An 18,592-nucleotide genomic window follows, 5' to 3' on the forward strand; every position below is an offset into this window, starting at 1 on the left:
CCCATACGAGCAAACAGTTGCGCCTTTACCTGTGATCACTCGTCTGCTTTCATTCCTCACAGCCAATTCTCTGCAAACAATAACTTGTAGCTGTGATCCTGCTGTCAAATAATCTACGCGTTAGCTAGAATTGCGAATTGATAAAATACACATAAATACAAAATAACAGTTAAATGAGTAATTTAATAACAAGGTTTCTATTCTAACGTCTGTCAGTAATGTGGACAACACAAATTGAATAATGTTTATTCAAGAAAGGACATCTTAGATAAATGGGAAGTGGCCCTACGATATTCAATTGAAATACGGACAGAAAATACCCTTATCAAGTGCATTTGAGAATGACAGCAAAATCCCCAAAACAAATGATCATCAAAGATACGTAAAAACAAGACCATTTCATGATGACATTGTGCGAAAGATTCACCGGCTCAAAACGGTTCAGAGTTCAACATGACGGTTCACAAATTAACACAGCCAATACAAAGAATTACAACTCATACTCTGTATATTCTCAGTTCCGTAAATCAAGTGGCAAAAGTTGAGAGTCCTACAATGGAGCACATTCAGACCTCTAGAAATATAGCCTAAACTCCCGCCAGAAGTTAATGTACGTTTGCTCACTGTTCAGAATAAAACACCTCCACAATCAGATATTCCTCATAACTACAGGCAGCTCTGCCTCCTTCCAACACTCGACATAAAGTGTCCAGAATCATTTTCTGAGTTCTGCACTCGAAAATTCCCAGCCTCCATTTCACTCCCATAGTGTTCTACTGTTGTCTACTTCTCCATTGGCTGAAGGCCATCCTCACCAAAAACACATCGTCCGTAAGCTCTATAGATATTATTTGATTCAACCTGACCACTTCCCAGACTAAACTAATATATTACAACAATATTTAAATAAAGAAATGTTGTAAATGTTCTGTCACACTCAGATAATTTACAATTATTATAAATAAAGATTTGCCCAAACATAAATAAGCCAGTATTCTTGTGGAAGTGCATTAATGATAAATGACAACAAATTGTCCTTATATATTGTTTAAAAATTTATGTAGGACTACTTGACAGAAGCATCTATTGGTTCTCTGTTCAGTTGCGGTGTCCACTAACAAATGCGACTGACCACTTTTAAATTATCACAGTTTTTAATAGCACATGCAATGAATATTTATATAAATTTATTGGCAAAATAGTAAACTGTTCATTGAATAAACACACAAATATGACAAAATATGAGGTATTCATGTTGGTTTCATTTGCTCTGTAATTGTAGAAGATACGATGTTCTGACAAACATCTGAATACTGAAACAGATATAAAAGTAGATACAGATACTAGTTTTCAAGGATGATCACTATAATGCAATGAGATAACTATAGCGCATCTGAGATAATGTTTGTTGAAATTCCATGAAGTGATTAAAAGTTCTTGATGATGATGACGATGATGTTTGGTTTGTGGGGCGCCCAACTGCGCGGTTATCAGCGCCCGTGCAAATTCACAACCTTTGCTCAGTCCAATCTCGCCACTTTCAGTAATGATGATGAAATGATGAGGGCAACACAAACACCCAGTCATCTCGAGGCAGGTGAAAATCCCTGACCCCGCCGGGACGAAAGTTGTTAATTCAGAAGGTAATTGTGAAATTGTTTTTTTAGCTGTGAAATATTGACTTCTGTAGTTTTAAAAATATCGAAACATTGTTTTGTCATTGGATGCACCTCATTTATCTGCGGTCTCCGGCGTAGCTAGATTTGCTTTAGTACTAGATGTAAATTATTATAAACTTTCAGAGAGCTGTAAGTTAGCCATCTTTAAGATTGTCTGACACTGCACCATTACTTGGAGCATCTCCTGCACGAAGGCCATCCGAGTAACAGCCGTCCACACTCCCAGCTTAGGGATTTTTCCCGTTTCCAGCGACGCGCTCCTTGTCTCTGCACCTGGACTACGTCGCACCCGTCACCTAGCCGGAACTGCTGTGGCGTGCCCTGGGACCTGAGCCCACTAGCATTCAGCTGTACCACAACTTCATCGTACCTCATACTAGTTACAGCGTGCCAGTTAGCTCATCTACATGTAACTTTACAGGGCGTAGTGGACGAAAGTCTAATGCTTCAGTCAGTGCTTTTTTTCAAAAAAAAGTTTGAGGGTACTCCGACATTGGATATAATGCAGCGAAAATTACTCGTAACTGAAGCATGGGATACCACCCGTCTGCTTTTAGCCATGACGTCATCAACATTTCGAACTACAAAAAAATGGTATCGGACTCTCCAGTTGACTTTACAGCTCAAATGAAGCATCCGATTCCCACCAACCCCTGAACAATAAAAGAAAATGGTATTATACACTTCAATTGACCTATAACACACCTCAAATGAAACAGGCGAGCCCAATCAACCCTCCGACATACAATACAAGGAAATATTATATATATATATATATATATATATATATATATATATATATATATATATTTCAACCTATAAAACACCACTAAAAGACACAATACAACAAAAACCATCCATCCACACCTATCATGAACAACAAAAGAAACTACACTACAAAAATCTTTTGTAACCTTGTTTGGCTCCTGAAATGGCATAGATGATAGGTGGTATCCCGTTCTTCAACTGACCCAATTTTTAAATCAGCTGAAAATTTATTTAACTATAAAACTACAGTGTAACTTACATTAATAGCATTACAACAGTTTCCAAACTGACTTAATTCATGGCTGCTGTAGTCATCACGCCTTCTTACTTTACTCGTGCTATCAGTAGCAAGATGTCTGCCTTTCAGGAACCAAGAGCGTACATAGTCCATGGGCTGGAACAACATCAGTGGAGGACCAACCAACTTTATGAACAACAGATTTCTGACTGGAAAGATTAAATGAAGCTCTTGTTGGCGAGACGATCATATTCATTTGGGAAAACCCACGTTCACATTCACTCGTTGATATAGGAACACATTTCAGTACATTCTGAAGAGGAAGGAGGGATACTGGAATTTTATTCTCCATCAAATACTCCCGAACTGGCTGCCAGGGATTCAGTTGTCGAGAACTGTTGCTGCAGCTTCGAAATGCTTGAAACAGTCAATGGCATCGCTTTTCCCACCAAAAACTTCACTTGTATCGTTCGTATTGCAATTACCAACACGAAAAAATGAAATAAAAAATTTAAATCCATGAAATAAATCTTTGGTACTCTTCCAAGTTCTCAACATCGTAAAAAAATTACTTTGTCGACGAAAAAGTTTACGGGTACGCATCCCCCAACGTTCCCCCAGAAAAACAGTACTGGCTGCAGTAAGACAGTTCATCTGTGCATGCTTCTGCTGTAACCAAAAAGTGGTTTGAAGATAAGGATATCGAGTATTACCCTGGCCTGCAAGTAGCCCGGATTTGTCCTCCGTGGAAATCCTTTGACAAATACTTGCAAGACGCATTTATCACAATGTAGTTGATTTGAGGACATATAACGGCTGAAAAGCGATGGAAGAAGAGTGGGCGACAATGTCAGTGCAAGAACTACAAACCCTAAAGAATCAACGCCCGAGAAAACCTTTGAGGTAATTGGGAAGAACAGAGTCTGGAACAGTACTAACAATGCAATAACATGACAGTGAGTGCCTTCACGCCAATCTCCATCCAGGAAAAGCAGACGCCACGTTTTGTTACTCGTGTTATAGAAGAAACTATGTATTTCCATCATGATTGTTTATGTATTATGTATCTACATTTTCATAATACATTCAATGCATGTATGCTTCAGACAAAGTACAATAATTTTCATTGTAACTGTGACTTTATACTGATTTCCACTACCGTGTTACTCGACAAACAAAATTTCAGTGGTTGCGGAATTGGAATCCGGGACCGAGGACGTTTTGATTACTAATCAGAGAAACTACCCCTAGACTAAGGGTGCATGAAATAAATAGCAAGTGCAGGGAAGCTAAACCGAAATGGCTGCATGAAAAATGTTAAGCAATCGAAAAACAAATGATTGTTCGAAGGACTGACTCAGCATACAGGAAAGTCAAAACAACCTTAGGTGAAAATAAAAACAAGGGTGGTATCATAAACAGAGCAACGGAAATTCCAATGCTAAGGGGACCACACCGTGGTTCAGGTCGAAAAAAATCGATTTTCAGTTTTCATCATATTTCGATAGATTAATGTTTTATTTTAGTACTCTGAAAAGCATTTGGCTGAAAAAAATTAATTTCGAGGATTTAAAGAGCATTTTGCTACCACATGTGTTTATGTGCCACGCCCACTTTTGTGTCACCTTTTCTGCATATATTTTAGGTCTTCACACCCCTGCCACTGCATTAAAGACACGTAACGTGTATCCACAGGACATGTGGCCTGTAATTGAAGAAGTGTCATGATGATCTCTCCATTGGCAAAAGATTCCGGAATAGTCCCCCATTCGGATCTCCGGGAGGGGACTGCCAAGGGGGAGGTTACCATGAGAAAAAGATTGAATAATCAACGAAAGGATAACGTTCTACGAGTCGGGGCGTGGAATGTCAGAAGCTTGAACGTGGTAGGGAAACTAGAAAATCTGAAAAAGGAAATGCAAAGGCTCAATCTAGATATAGTAGGGGTCAGTGAAGTGAAGTGGAAGGAAGACAAGGATTTCTGGTCAGATGAGTATCGGGTAATATCAACAGCAGCAGAAAATGCTATAACAGGTGTAGGATTCGTTATGAATAGGAAGGTAGGGCAGAGGGTGTGTTACTGTGAACAGTTCAGTGACCGGGTTGTTCTAATCAGAACTAAATGCTCGGCTGTGATTTCATTTATGAGTTCTTCAAAACCAGATGCAAGTGACCCTTATGAAATCAATACTAGATTAGTTTATACCTTACGATCCATTGGCAAGGGCATGGCTGCAGGGAGAACATTTTGTTCAGTGATGAACTTACATCAACCACCAAGTAAATTTGAAAAACTGACTGCAATATTAGAGAAATCTGTATGTGAGGTCAGTGAGGAAAGCATGAAACTGGCTTCTAGGGAAGCAGTGGAAGAAAATGATGGATGTTGCACTTGATGGAAGTTGGCAGAGAAGAGGACATACTTCTCTGAATGGAGTAGTGACTGCCACGAGTGTAGACACCAGTAATGTGTTAGATGTGGATAATCCTAAATATTGCAAATGTTGTAAAGTCAATGAACATAAAGAACACAACTGTGTGGCTAATTTTAGAGGAACAAGTGGTGGTATGTAATTTCCTGGAGTACAACAAATATTTCATCGCTCCATAGAAACAAGAGGCGTATGGTACACCAAATATTTGGGCGATGGTGATAGTAAGACATACAACAATGTGGTGAACTCTAAGCCATATGGAGATGCCATTATTAGCAAAATAGAATCTGTAGGCCATGTTCAAAAACGTTGGGGAACAAGGCTGAGAAAACTAACTGTTGATATGAGAGAAAAAAAATTAGAAAATGGAAAATTGTTGACCGAACAGGGTCAGTTAACTAAAGCTGAAATAGAAAACTTGAAGGTATACTATGGGCAGGCAATTAGGAGAAATAAAGAAAATATGGAGGCAATGAAGAGAGATGTTTGGGCCATATTATTCCATAAGCCCTCTACTGATGATAAGCCATGTCATGGATTGTGTCCATCAGGAGAAAATTCGTGGTGCAGATGCAATAGGGCTCAGCCAACTGGAGAATCTTATTATCACCAGTATTCTCTTCCTGCTGCTGTTATTACAGCAATTAAACCTATTTTTGGAGACTTGGCTCATCCTGACCTTCTAAGGAAATGTCTGCATGGGCAGACACAGAACCCAAATGAATGTTTCAACAGCATAATTTGAAACCGCCTTCCTAAAACTGTATTTGTAGGCATGCATACAATGAAACTAGGAGTTCATGATGCTGTTATTACATTCAATTGTGGTAATATTGGAAAGTGTTGGGTACTGAAAAAGCTGGGAATTAATCCTGGTGAAAATATGATCACTGGGCTACAACATTGCGATAAAATGAGGATAGCCCATGGAGGCAGGTCTGCATCTAATATGGCCAAGAAAGCAAGACAAACATCCAGGAAGGTGAAAAAGAAGCTGGAAGATCTGCTAGAGACCAAAGAAGGGCCATCATATGCAGCAGGACAGTTTTAATCAACTGTAAGTAACAAATTTTTAAAGTTTTTCCTTTAAAGTCAATTTCCCGCAAACTAAAATTTTCAGTACATATGCCCCATTATATCAGAAGCTATCATAGATAAATGAATAAAATTTTCAGAGACTCTGCATAACATAAAAAGCCACCTCTGGTACTACATTCATTAATATTTCCCCAATTAGGAAGTTTACAAAAAATATTTTCCGCAGAAAAAGCTTAAAGTTTTTTGTTAATAAATTTAAAATAGTATTTCCTAAAAACTATAAAATTAATACAGTAGACTTTAGTACAGTTGACTCTACTAGCATCATGTAACATACAGTAAAAATATTAAGGTCCTGCATCACATAGTTTTTTCAGAAATGGGTCAAATACCTGCCTAAATTAACATGGGTTAGATAGGCAGGGTGTGGTCCACTTAAATGCAGAGGAGAGAGTAGATAGCTCGAAAGAGTATCTCGAAAGCATCTACGAGGGGCAAGATTTGTCTAATGTGATAGAAGAAGAGACAGCGGTCGAGTTAGAAGAGATAGGGCATCCAGTATTACAGTCAGAATTTCACAGAGCTTTGGTGAACTTAAGATTAAATAAGGCAGAAGGGAAGCACATCAAAAGTTCTAAAATCATTTGGGGAAGTGGCAACAAACGACTATTCACGTTGATGTGTAGAATGTATGAGTCTGGCGGCATACCATCTAACTTTCAGAAAAATACCATCCTCACAATTCCGAAGACTGCAAGGGCTGACAAGTGGGAGAATTATCGCACAATCAGCTTAACAGCTCAAGCGTTAAAGTTACTTACACAGAAGAATGGAAAAGAAAACTGAGGATGTGTTAGATGACGATCAGTTTGGCTTTACGAAAGGTAAAGGCACCAGAAGGGTAATTCTCACGTTGTGGCAGATAATGGACAAGACTAAAGAAGAACCAAGACACGTTCATAGGATTTGTCGACCTGGAAAAAGCGTTCGACAATGTAAAATGGTGCAAAGATGTTCGAAATTCTGAGAAAACTAGTGGTAACCGGTAGGGAGATATGGGTAATATACAAAATGCACAAGAGCCAAGAGGGAATAATAAGAGTGGACGACCAAGAACGAAGTTCTCTGGTTAAAAAGAATGTAAGGCAGGGATGTAGCCTTTAGCCCCTACTGTTCATTCTGTTCATCGAAGAAGTAATGATGGAAATAAAAGAAAGGTTCAGGAGCGGAATTAATCAATGATATGATTCGCTGATGGCATTGCTATCCTGAGTGAAAATGAAGTATTACATGATCTGCAACATGGAATGAACAGTGTAATACGTATAAAATATGGTTTGAGAATAAATCGAAGAAAGACGAAAGTAATGAGGAGTAGCAGAAGTGAGCACAGCTAGAAACGTAACATCAGGATTGATGTCACGAAATAGATTAAATTTAGGAATTCTGCTAGCTAGGCAGCAAAATGACCAATGATGGATGGAGCAAGGAGGACATCAAAAGCAGACTAGGAATGGCAAAAAGGACATTCCTGGTCAAGAGAAGTCTGCTAGTATCAAACTTAAGCCTTGATTTGAGGAAGAAATTCGTGAGAATTTACGTTTGGATCACAGCATTGTGTGGTAGTGCAACATGGTCTGTGGGAAAATTGGAACAGAAGATAATCGAAGCATTTGAGATGTTGTGCTATAGACAAATGTTGAAAATTAGGGACTGAAGAGGTTCTGCACAGAATCGGAGAGGAAAGGAATACGTTGAAGGGACAGGATCATACGAATCCTGTTAAGGCATCAGGAAGTGACTTTCATGGTACTAGAGGGAGCTGTAGAGGACAAAAACTGAAGAGGAAGACAGAGATTGGAATACAACCAGCAAATAATTGCGGACGTATGTTGCAAGCGCTATTCCAAGATGAAGAAGTTGGCGCAGGAGAAGAATTCGTGGCGGGCCTCATCAAACCAGTCAGAAGACTGATGACCAAAAAAAAAAATACTCCACGAAGCGAAAAGTAGGCGCAGCCTGTGTTCTACATCTGGATCTATAACCAGTCTTACGGTGTGTGGTGGAGGGTATTTTGTAAAGCACTTCAAATGGTTCAAATGGCTCTGAGCACTATGGGACCTAACTTCTGAGGTCATCAGTCCCCTAGACTTAGAACTTAAACCTAACTAACATAAGGATATCATACACATCCATGCCCGAGGCAGGATTCGAACCTGCGACCATAGCGGTCGCGCGGTTCCAGACTGTAGCACCTAGAACCACTTGGCCACTCCGGCCGGCTGTAAAGCACTTCCCTGTGCCAGTCGGGAATGGTGTGTGGAAGGAAAGTTTGCTCTGAGCGGACCCGAATCTCTCCATTAAACTTCATGGTCTCATCGCGAGATATACGTAACGGGAAGCACTCTGTTGATTGACTCTTCTAGGAATGTACGTCTCCCCTGCAGAGTCTGCCACTGGAGTTGGACATAGATCTTCGTCACGCTTTCGTGCTTATTAAATGGACCTATCAAGTAGCGCGCTGCTCTTCTTTGGATCTTGTCTATTTCTTCAATCACTCTTTTCTAATACATGTTCTAGACTGTCGTGCAATATCAAAGTGTCGATCGGACAATGATTTCCTTCGCTACTCCCTTCGCAGGTGGACTATACTGTCTAAGGATTCTTCCGGTGACTCCCGGCCCGGCATCTGACTCACCATTAGTTTTACGTGGTAGTTCCATCTCAAATTGTTCCATGCGCTCGCGCCCCATTGGAAGTGACTGCTTCTTGTGATTACCTCAAACCCGTGTAATCATACAGCAATGGCTCTTTCCCCCCCCCCCCCCCCATTTATGAACAGTAGATTGGATTTGCTTACCTTGAGGGTCAGCTGCCAACCCCTCGAGCTCTTCCTACATTTCGCTGCAGTTATAACTTATTTGTTATCTCGCACTCTTTGCCTGCAAGATTACGGCGTGAGATGGCTTTTTTGGCAGCTACAACGAATTGCTGTTAACTTCATTAAATTTATTGACGATGATAAGGAGGCAGGAGAAAGAGTGCTGACGGAAAAGATAACGGAACGTTGGTGCACAAATTACAGAAGGATCGATCTACGTTGTACGTCTACATACAGGTTTCGCAAGCCACCGTATGGTGCATGGCGGAGGATACCCTGTTCCACTCCTAGTCATTTCCTTTGCTGTTTCACTCCGAAATAGAGCGAAGGAAATGTGACTATCCATTAGCCTCTGTACGGGCCCTAGTCTCAGTCGCTTTGTCTTTGTGCTTCGTATGCCAAATGCACCATGGCGGCAGTGGGATCGTTCTGCAGTCAGCTTTAAATTCCCGTTCTCTAAATTTCGTCATTAGTCCCCTGAGAAAATAACGTCGTCTTCCCTACAATGATTCACTAATCATCACCATAATACTTACGTGCAGATGGAACCTACAGTTAACAAGTGCAGCACCACGCCTCTGAATCGATCCGATGTCTTCCTTTAATCTGCACTGGCGGGGATCTCAAACACTCGAGCAGTACTCAAGAAGGGATCGCACTAGTGTTCTATAAGCCTTCTCCTTTATAGATGAGCTGTACTTTCCCAAAAGTCTCCTCATAAGACGAGGTCGACCATCCGCATATTTTGACCTGTAAGTACACCAAGAAGTGGGTCCTCTCACGGGTGTAGCGGAGCTAACATGGGCGGTTAAAGACTGGTCAAGACTGGCCATGCATGCTAAGGTTGGAAGCGTTGGAAATGCTGTAGGCCAATGAGACACACTGTGCAGCTGTACCACAAAGCAATGTTGGTGAGACGCAATGCTTGTTGCGATCACAGCTTGTAAGTAGTCACAATTTTTCTGTATCAAACTCTTTCTGGATTGCTGAAGTCCTTGCCACGGGTGTCGTAAGCAAAATTCTTTACACCACCCTGTTTCAGATTGAGCAGTGTGCTCGTCCTAGGCGGCCAAGGTGGCCGAGCGGTTCTAGGCGCTTCAGTCCGGAACCGCGTTGCTGCTACGGTCGCTAGTTCGAATCCTGCCTCGGGCATGGATGTGTGTGATATCCTTAGGTTAGTTAGGTTTAAGTAGTTCTAAGTCTAGGGGACTGATGACCTCACTTAAGTCCCATAGTGCTCAGAGCCATTTTAACCATTTTTGAGCTCGTCCTCTTGTTTCAATGACTGTAACTAGCACCAGCTTTTCTCTCGCTGTGCTCTTGTCTATTGCAAATCCGTTAATCAAGTTTGGCTGGCTCTGAGCACTATGGGACTTAAGAGCTATGGTCATCAGTCCCCTAGAACTTAGAACTACTTAAACCTAACTAAGGACAGCACACAACACCCAGTCATCACGAGGCAGAGAAATAAGTTTCAAGTTTATCAGCATCGCGAATTTCTGTGAATGGTGTAACCTCCCTGGAGAAATTTTGAAAAAAAAAAAAAGACAATAATCAAATGTTAATGGGAATAGAACCTAGTGTAACTTTCCCACAAAAATGTAAGATAATATTCAAAATGTGAATGGACATAGAGCCAAATGTTAGCTTCCCACAGTAATAAAAGTCAATGATAATAAAAATGTGCAAAAATGTTAAGTCCCTACAAAATTAACGTTAAGATCAACGTGCTAAATTGATTCTGGGAGGAAAAGCAAAGGAAATATTGTTTCAATTGTAATGATTATTTTCTTAAAAAAATGCTTTAAGAACAAAAATTATTATTGGGGCAATTCTTGAACAAATTAATTACAGTTAATATACATTACATTATCAGATGTGCGCAATGCTGCTTCATTACCTTATTTAAAAAATATACCTCGTCCTGAACGTTGACCAGAGGCCCATGTCGACGCCCGCCGACTCCTCACACACAACTCCGACTGTCTCGCGCGCGCTACAGGCACGAACGAACTACATGCTCTCGCGACTCGCTACATACAACAACTGCCTCGCAACTGAACTGAACTCTCGCGCGGTCAAGTGCAGACTAGCAACGATAAATAACTCTCTGGTCAGAGATTCTGTCATGCCCTGCCATCGCTGCTACTGAATACGAATACATACGTGTTTCATAACCCTCCACTGGGGGGGCAAAAATTTGGCAGTGATGGTGAGTCATTTGGACTTGTCATGAGCAACAATTTTTTTCTTAACTAATTAACTTTACAATTACAGCATATATACAGATATAAAACATGAAGTAAATGTGGTGCACATGCATCAAGTACAAAACATATTAGACAATGACAAAATGTGAGTACAAAACAAATGACATAAGTGCACACGCACTGAAAGACTCTTTAGCATTTTCACAACAAATAAACATAATGGCAAAAAAATCATGTTGATAAGTGACATAAGTGCCTATGTGCTGCAGTTCAGCAAATCGAAAAAAAAATGTATAGTCCATGAATATATAAATGATGTTAGCAAAAAAAATGATTTTCACTATGTTACAAGAATTAGGATAGGAAAGGGAAGGATTGCGTCATGGTTGTAGCACTTTAGGTTGCACGCAGCTGCACTGAAAGTCCATATCTTTCCACAGAAGTACAACACCAAGTGAGACAATTTGAAGTTCTTTTCCCAGAAGTATTTATCAGCGTAGCCAAGACACTGAAATGTCGTAGTAATATTCCATGTTTTCATTTTGGCAGTACATTAGGTACACCAAACAGTGGGACCACAATAACGTCTCCATCGCTCACGGTGGTGGACAGCATGTCGTGTCAACACCACGCTCTTACAAGGCACACCAACGTAGAATTAGTGCAAAAACCAAATATAGTGCTCCATGATCAGGAGGATGTACAGGACAAATGGATATTGCAGTAATTCAGGGTAGTGAGGTCAGAAGGTGAAGGACATTAAGTCACATACTAGTCTTTATTAGGAATTACATTAATAGTTTACGGCATTCATAGCCCAGTTATTGAACATTTCTGTACCATGTATGTAGTATTACAGAAAAATGTTCATTAATTGTTTTACATAGAATATTTGCACCCATTCTCTAATTACAAATCATCAGAAGTCATTACTTAAAACAGGAGGTAGTCAATAATAATGTTGATACTCAATCATTGGTCATCCCAATACAGTCATCATTTCTCAGTTACAAAGCATTATTAATTAATCATTTGTCGTTTCAATATAGTAATAATCAGTAGCCTTCTTTTCCTAATTACAAAGCATTATTAAATAATCGCATTCTTTTCCCAGTTACAAAGCATAATGAATAGCATTCATTTTCTAGTTACAAAGCATAATTAGTAGCATTCTTTTCCTAGTTACAAAGCATTATTAGTAGCATTCTTTTCCTAGTTACAAAGCATTGGTCATCTCAATACAGTAATTAGTAGTATTTTCCTAGTTACAAAGCATTATTAACTAATCATCATTTTTTTTAGTTACAAAGCATAATTAGTAGCATTCTTTTCCTATTTACAAAGCATATTAGTAGCATTCTTTTCCTAGTTACAAAGCATTGGTCATCTCAATACAGTAATTAGTAGTATTTTCCTAGTTACAAAGCATTATTAATTAATCATCTTTTTTTTAGTTACAAAGCATAATGAATAGCATTCTTTTCCTATTTACAAAGCATTATTAGTAGCATTCTTTTCCTAGTTACAAAGCATTGGTCATCTCAATACAGTAATTAGTAGTATTTTCCTAGTTACAAAGCATTGGTCATCTCTATACAGTAATTAGTAGTATTTTCCTAGTTACAAAGCATTATTAGTAGTTCTTTCTAGTTACAAAGCATTGGTCAGTAATTAGTATAATTCATTTTTCAGGTGACATATTATTCATAGCTGATCAGCATTACTCAGAACTCTCTTAAACTGGTATCATTATTTGGGACTGGTAATACATTTTTTTGTTAGCAATGCTTTGCGTTGGGTAATTATAAGGAAAAGCAAGAGATAAAAATTTGCTTCTGGGTTGTTGGTGTACATGAAAATGTGTAACGTCATTCGTCATAAGTCAGCTGCAGCAAGATTATGAAACAAGTAGAGTATATGTAATCACATTCATAGATGACATAGATTTAATGAACAACTGCTTATAGTACATTAATTTCGTAAATAATTTCTCCTGCAAAAATATATTTAAAAAATGGATTATTAAGCTGAAAGAAGAAGCGCATTTTATGCTGAAAAGTAGTGAACTTCGAATTAACAGGTAGTGAAATGTATATAAAAATGTGTTCCATAGCTGTCCTTTCCAAAACTTTCCGTCATGATACTATGCAATATAACACCTGCTGTCAAAACGAACTGCAACAAATACTTAAATAACTATATAGCATAAATGCATAACTTCAACAATATCCTCATCTGTAAAGAAAATACTTCATTATCCATCACTTCATTACTTATATTATCATAACTCCATTATTATCATCACCTGTAAAGAAAAACTTCATTATCTATAGTAGCATATTCTTCATCATTATTCATCAGCATTCATTATCATCTCCAAAAAATCACTTCATTACTCATTACACAACTATTCCTTATCTCTAGCATATTTCATCACTAAAACTAAGATGTGTAGTTCTGTCTGACAGCCTGCATCAATCGCCTTGTATTCTGAAAGAAAAAATTAGTTAAGACTGCTATTCTACGATGTGTATAGTATATTCTTGTTAATGCTTGTTAATTCTGATCCATTTACCCTTCCTCATAGGGTTTTTTTGTATCTTCTTTCGTTTATTCCGTAGGTGAAATTCCCATTTCTGTTTAATTTATTTCCTTTACACGTTATTTCTTTCTGAAAATGATGAACAAATATTGTCTTGCATTTAAATCATATACCCATTAAATAATGACTGGTTTATAGTAACATAATTAAGCATACAGCATAACATGACAGAAAACGTAATATGTCAAAGACATTGACAGTGTTCAGAGGCAAAAAGTGTACACAGAATATCACAATGCAGCTGCAATAAAAAAAAATGTAAAACAGTCACGATGTTGAGATATCATAGGGCAAAAAATGTCAAAGTCAACAGGTGTTTGCTGTATCTTAACCATTTCATAGTGCATACAAACAAAACATGAAACAATCATAAGAAGGACAAAATATGACGTTCGTTGTGTTCAGCTTGTATGTTGTGTGGTTAATAAAGGCGAGAATTAAAGACTTTAATGGAGAGAAAATTTAATAAAAATTGATATGTCACTAGATAACATTGCATAATTATTCATAAGATACGTGAGTTTCTCTAAAAAAAAATGTACACAGACTGATATGTAACGACAAGACGAGCGACCTGCTAGCCTTACCATGCCGGGCGCTTGCCAAGAAAAAATACGATAATCATCAATAGGTAGTCACATAAATATAATTGCATAAGTGGTTATATAATGTGTAAGTTCATCTGAAAAAATGTGCACGGTCAGATGTGTAACGACAACAAGAGCGACCTGCTAACCTTACCTTGCCGGGCACTTGCCAAGAAAAAATACGATAATCATCAATAAGTAGTCATGTGAGTATAATTGCAGAAAATAGTCACAAAATGTGTAAATGGCATCATAGCATGTTAAATCATAAAGTGTCTTCATTCAATAAAGGGTTCAACGTTAGAGACATGGTGGTTGCCTTTACTTTTTCTGGTTCTCAGAGTCTCGACGTGTACAACATTGGGGTGAGGAATGCTGCGAATCCGATATGGACCTGCGTATAGAAGTTCAAATTTACTGCACTTACCTTTTATTCTGCTGGATAAATAGTGTATACGTACTAATATCTTCTGTCCAATGTGAAAGTCTCGGCGTGTACAAACCTGTTTTTGCTGTCTTCTCCGGCGCTCTGCGGCACGTTTGATGTTGTTCAGCGCAATGTCAATTATTTCGTGGTGTCGTAATCGACGAGATGTAGGAAAATTTACTAATTCTGTAATTTTGTTAGGTGGTTCAACATTTTTCAGTATAACAGACGGAGATAGCATAGTGGATTCATTTGGAATGGAATTAATTACATCTTGGAATGAGAATATGTGTGTGTCCCAATCAATATGTCTTCTGTGGCAGTATATTCTACACAGTTTACCAATTTCTTTCATTAATCGTTCACAAGGGTTCGAAGAAGCATGGTACTTGGATATATAGATCGGAGAAATGTTTCTAGCTCGTAACATGCGTGTCCATATAGCAGAACGAAATTGTGATCCATTGTCAGAAATTACTTTCATCACATGCCCTACATGAAATAGAAAATGTTTTACAAATGCTTTCGAAACGGTTTTAGCAGTAGTTTTGCGTAACGGAGTGAAAGTAACAAATTTTGAAGTGAGTTCGACAGCGACAAAGATGTAGCAAAAACCTCTGTTAGTTCTCGGAATTGGACCAAAAATGTCTACTGCGGCCATGTGTCTTAATTTAACAGGTACAATGGGATATAATGGAGGAATATGTGAAGTGGTGTCTGATTTAGCTTTCTGGCAAATTTTACATGACGCTAAAACTCATCGTATACGTTTTTCCATGTTGGTAAAATAACAGTTCTGTCTCAGTATAAGAAAACATTTTCTGGCTCCGTAATGTGCATAACTTAAATGAGTATACCATATTAATTTGTTAACCAGTTCGTCAGGAATGCATAATAACCAATTGTTGCTGTCAGGATGAGAGCGGCGAAACAGAATGTCATTGCGTACAGTGTAATGGTTTCTAATGGTAACATTATGCTTATCTTGCCAAAGGTGTTTAATTTCTTTCCACACGTTGTCTTTATTTTGCTCTTTTGCTATGTCCTGTAATGACGATGAAATAAAATTTTCAAATGCAACTTGCTGAATGTACATGACGCTGAAATTTGCTTTGCAGAAGTTGGTTGCGATGTCTTGCTGATTATTGCTGAGAGAACGGGATAGTGCGTCTGCTATAACATTTTGTGTGCCGGGAATGTGAACAATTGTAAAATTAAATTCCTGTAAGTAAAGCTTCCATCTGCTTAATCTGTCGTGAGTGAATTTAGCCGAAAGGAAGAATTGTATCGCTCTGTGATCTGTGTAGACGCTGGTACGTCTGCCATAAACAAAGTGCCGAAATCTCGTAAAAGCCCATACAACACATAATGTTTCCAATTCCGTAACGGAGTAATTTCGTTCAGCAGGCGACAGAATGCGACTTGCAAATGCGATGTTTTTAATTACTGTTGAGCCATCTTCTTCAATTTCCTGAAAAATATGTACCCCTAAAGCGGTGTTAGAACTGTCGGTGGCAATGGAAAAATTTCTGGTAAGATCTGAGTGCGATAAAAGTGGTGCATTAAACAAAGCATGTTTCAGGTTCATGAATTCAGAATGTGCTTGCTTATCCCAGGACCAAATAGTGTTTTTACCTGTTAATTGGCATAATCTAGGTGTGTCTAAAGCAGAGTGATGAATAAATTTACGAAAAAAGTTAATTAAGCCCAAAAAACTGCGTAGTTACTTTTTCGTCGTAGGAACAGTAATGTCACGTAGAGCTTGAAGTTTTTCCGGATCAGGCGCAATGCCTTCTGCTGAAATTACGTGTCCAAGAAATTTTATAGAAGTTTTACCAAAATGCGATTTACTGAGATTAACTGTGAGTCCTTGTGCATGAAAAGTTTGCAACAGTTGTTCTATAATCAGATTGTGTTCAGTCCAGTTAGCTTCTGCATTAAGAATGTCGTCTACGTACGTCGTAATTCTGTCCTTAAGTTCTGTCGGAAGTATTGTGTTCAAACCGCGAATAAAATCTGCTGAAGAAATAGTTAAACCGAATGGTAATTTGCAAAATTGATAACAGTCGCCAAAACAGAGAAAAGCTGTATACTTTCTGCAATTCGGATGAAGCTGAATTTGCCAAAAATCCCGATTTTTAAATCTAATGTAGAATAAATAGCAGTACCATGAAATTTCTGTAGTAGTTCTTCTAGTGTCTGTGGTCGATCGGTTTCATTAATAATAATGTCATTGATGTGACATGAATCAAGTACGACGCGAAGTGAGCCATCCTTTTTCTTGACAATATGTAGCGGGTTTATGTACGGACTAACTGCTGGTTCAATAATTCCTTGGTCGAGCATATCTTGCAATTCTTTTTTAACTTGTTCTCTGTGGATATATGGAATGGGATAATGCTTTGCTTTAAATGTGTCGTGCTGTTTGACTTGAAATTCATACATAAAACCGGACATAGTACCAGGAATGTTGTCGAAAACTGGAACTTGCTGTAAAAGAATTTTGTGTAGTTGCGTGCTTTCGTCGTCTGTATTTGCACTGCTTTGTTTAGCTTTACCAGAAATCATTTGCATTACGTCGTAATCAGCTTCGTCTGGAGTGTTATAGTTATGTACGTACGTATCAGTGAACAATGTGGAATTACAGTCTATGTTACGTGATACGGAAATGACCTCTGTACAATTAATTGTTTCTTCTTCTGCCGATTATGAGTGCTGAAATTCTAAAGCCAATTGCACATTTTCATCCTACAACATTAAATAGGAATTCTGAAAATCAACCACTGCGTCGTGTTGTACGAGAAAATTCGTACCTAAAGTAACGTCTGTTGTCAATAAGCGAACAATCCAAAAATTTGAGGAAAAGTATGACCTGCAATACAAAATTATAAATGTGTCTGTAATTTAACGTCTACTCCTTTACTCGACACTGCTCCTTTCACTTTCGTTTTGCCTAATGGTAATGTAGGATACGTATTCTCTTTGTTACACTCGTTGAAAGTCTCCTCATTTATAACTGACATAGGTGATCCAGAATCGATTACTGCTGAAAATTTCTATGAACCAATTTTAATTTCGATGACAGGATGTGAAATAGTTTTCTGAACAACTGGTCTTTCCTGTAAAAGAGTGTCTCGGATGTCGTCAAAAGTAATAACATTTTCGTGAACAACATTTTGCGTGTCAAAAGTAGTGCTTGTGTTACTGGAAGATGCGACCTGTACAGTATCTAGTCAGATTCCATCTGAGGTGTTATTATTTTCAGGAGGATGTTGTGGCATTTCTACTATTTGGACTGTTCTATTACTTCTTCCAGACGTGTTACGCTCTGGATGATACCTACTGTCGGGTTCATTCATGAGAATATGTTCTTGTGGATAATTTTGCTGCTCGTAAGACCGACTGTTATTATACGTACGCTGATAATTGTGCTCATTGTTTTTACGTCTGTCGTGATAGTCATTCCTATACGGTGCATTGCGATAGGAATTGAAATACTGTGTTTTCTGTACGTAGTTGTTCCTTTGCTGCCGTGCGTTACTATTTGTTGTACCAGGGACTATACGTCCACGCGGCGAAACATTAAAGCTTGGTTGACCTTGTGCATTACATTGTTGGTTAGGTATGCTAACCGGATGACTTTCATGCTGTTGCGGTGTAAAACGTCTATTGTTACCAAAATGTGGTTCCTGTTGCTGAAAATTTTGACGATATTGATAATTAAAAT

Source organism: Schistocerca nitens, chromosome 6, assembly GCF_023898315.1.
Source record: "Schistocerca nitens isolate TAMUIC-IGC-003100 chromosome 6, iqSchNite1.1, whole genome shotgun sequence".
NCBI classification, from domain to species: domain Eukaryota; kingdom Metazoa; phylum Arthropoda; class Insecta; order Orthoptera; family Acrididae; genus Schistocerca; species Schistocerca nitens.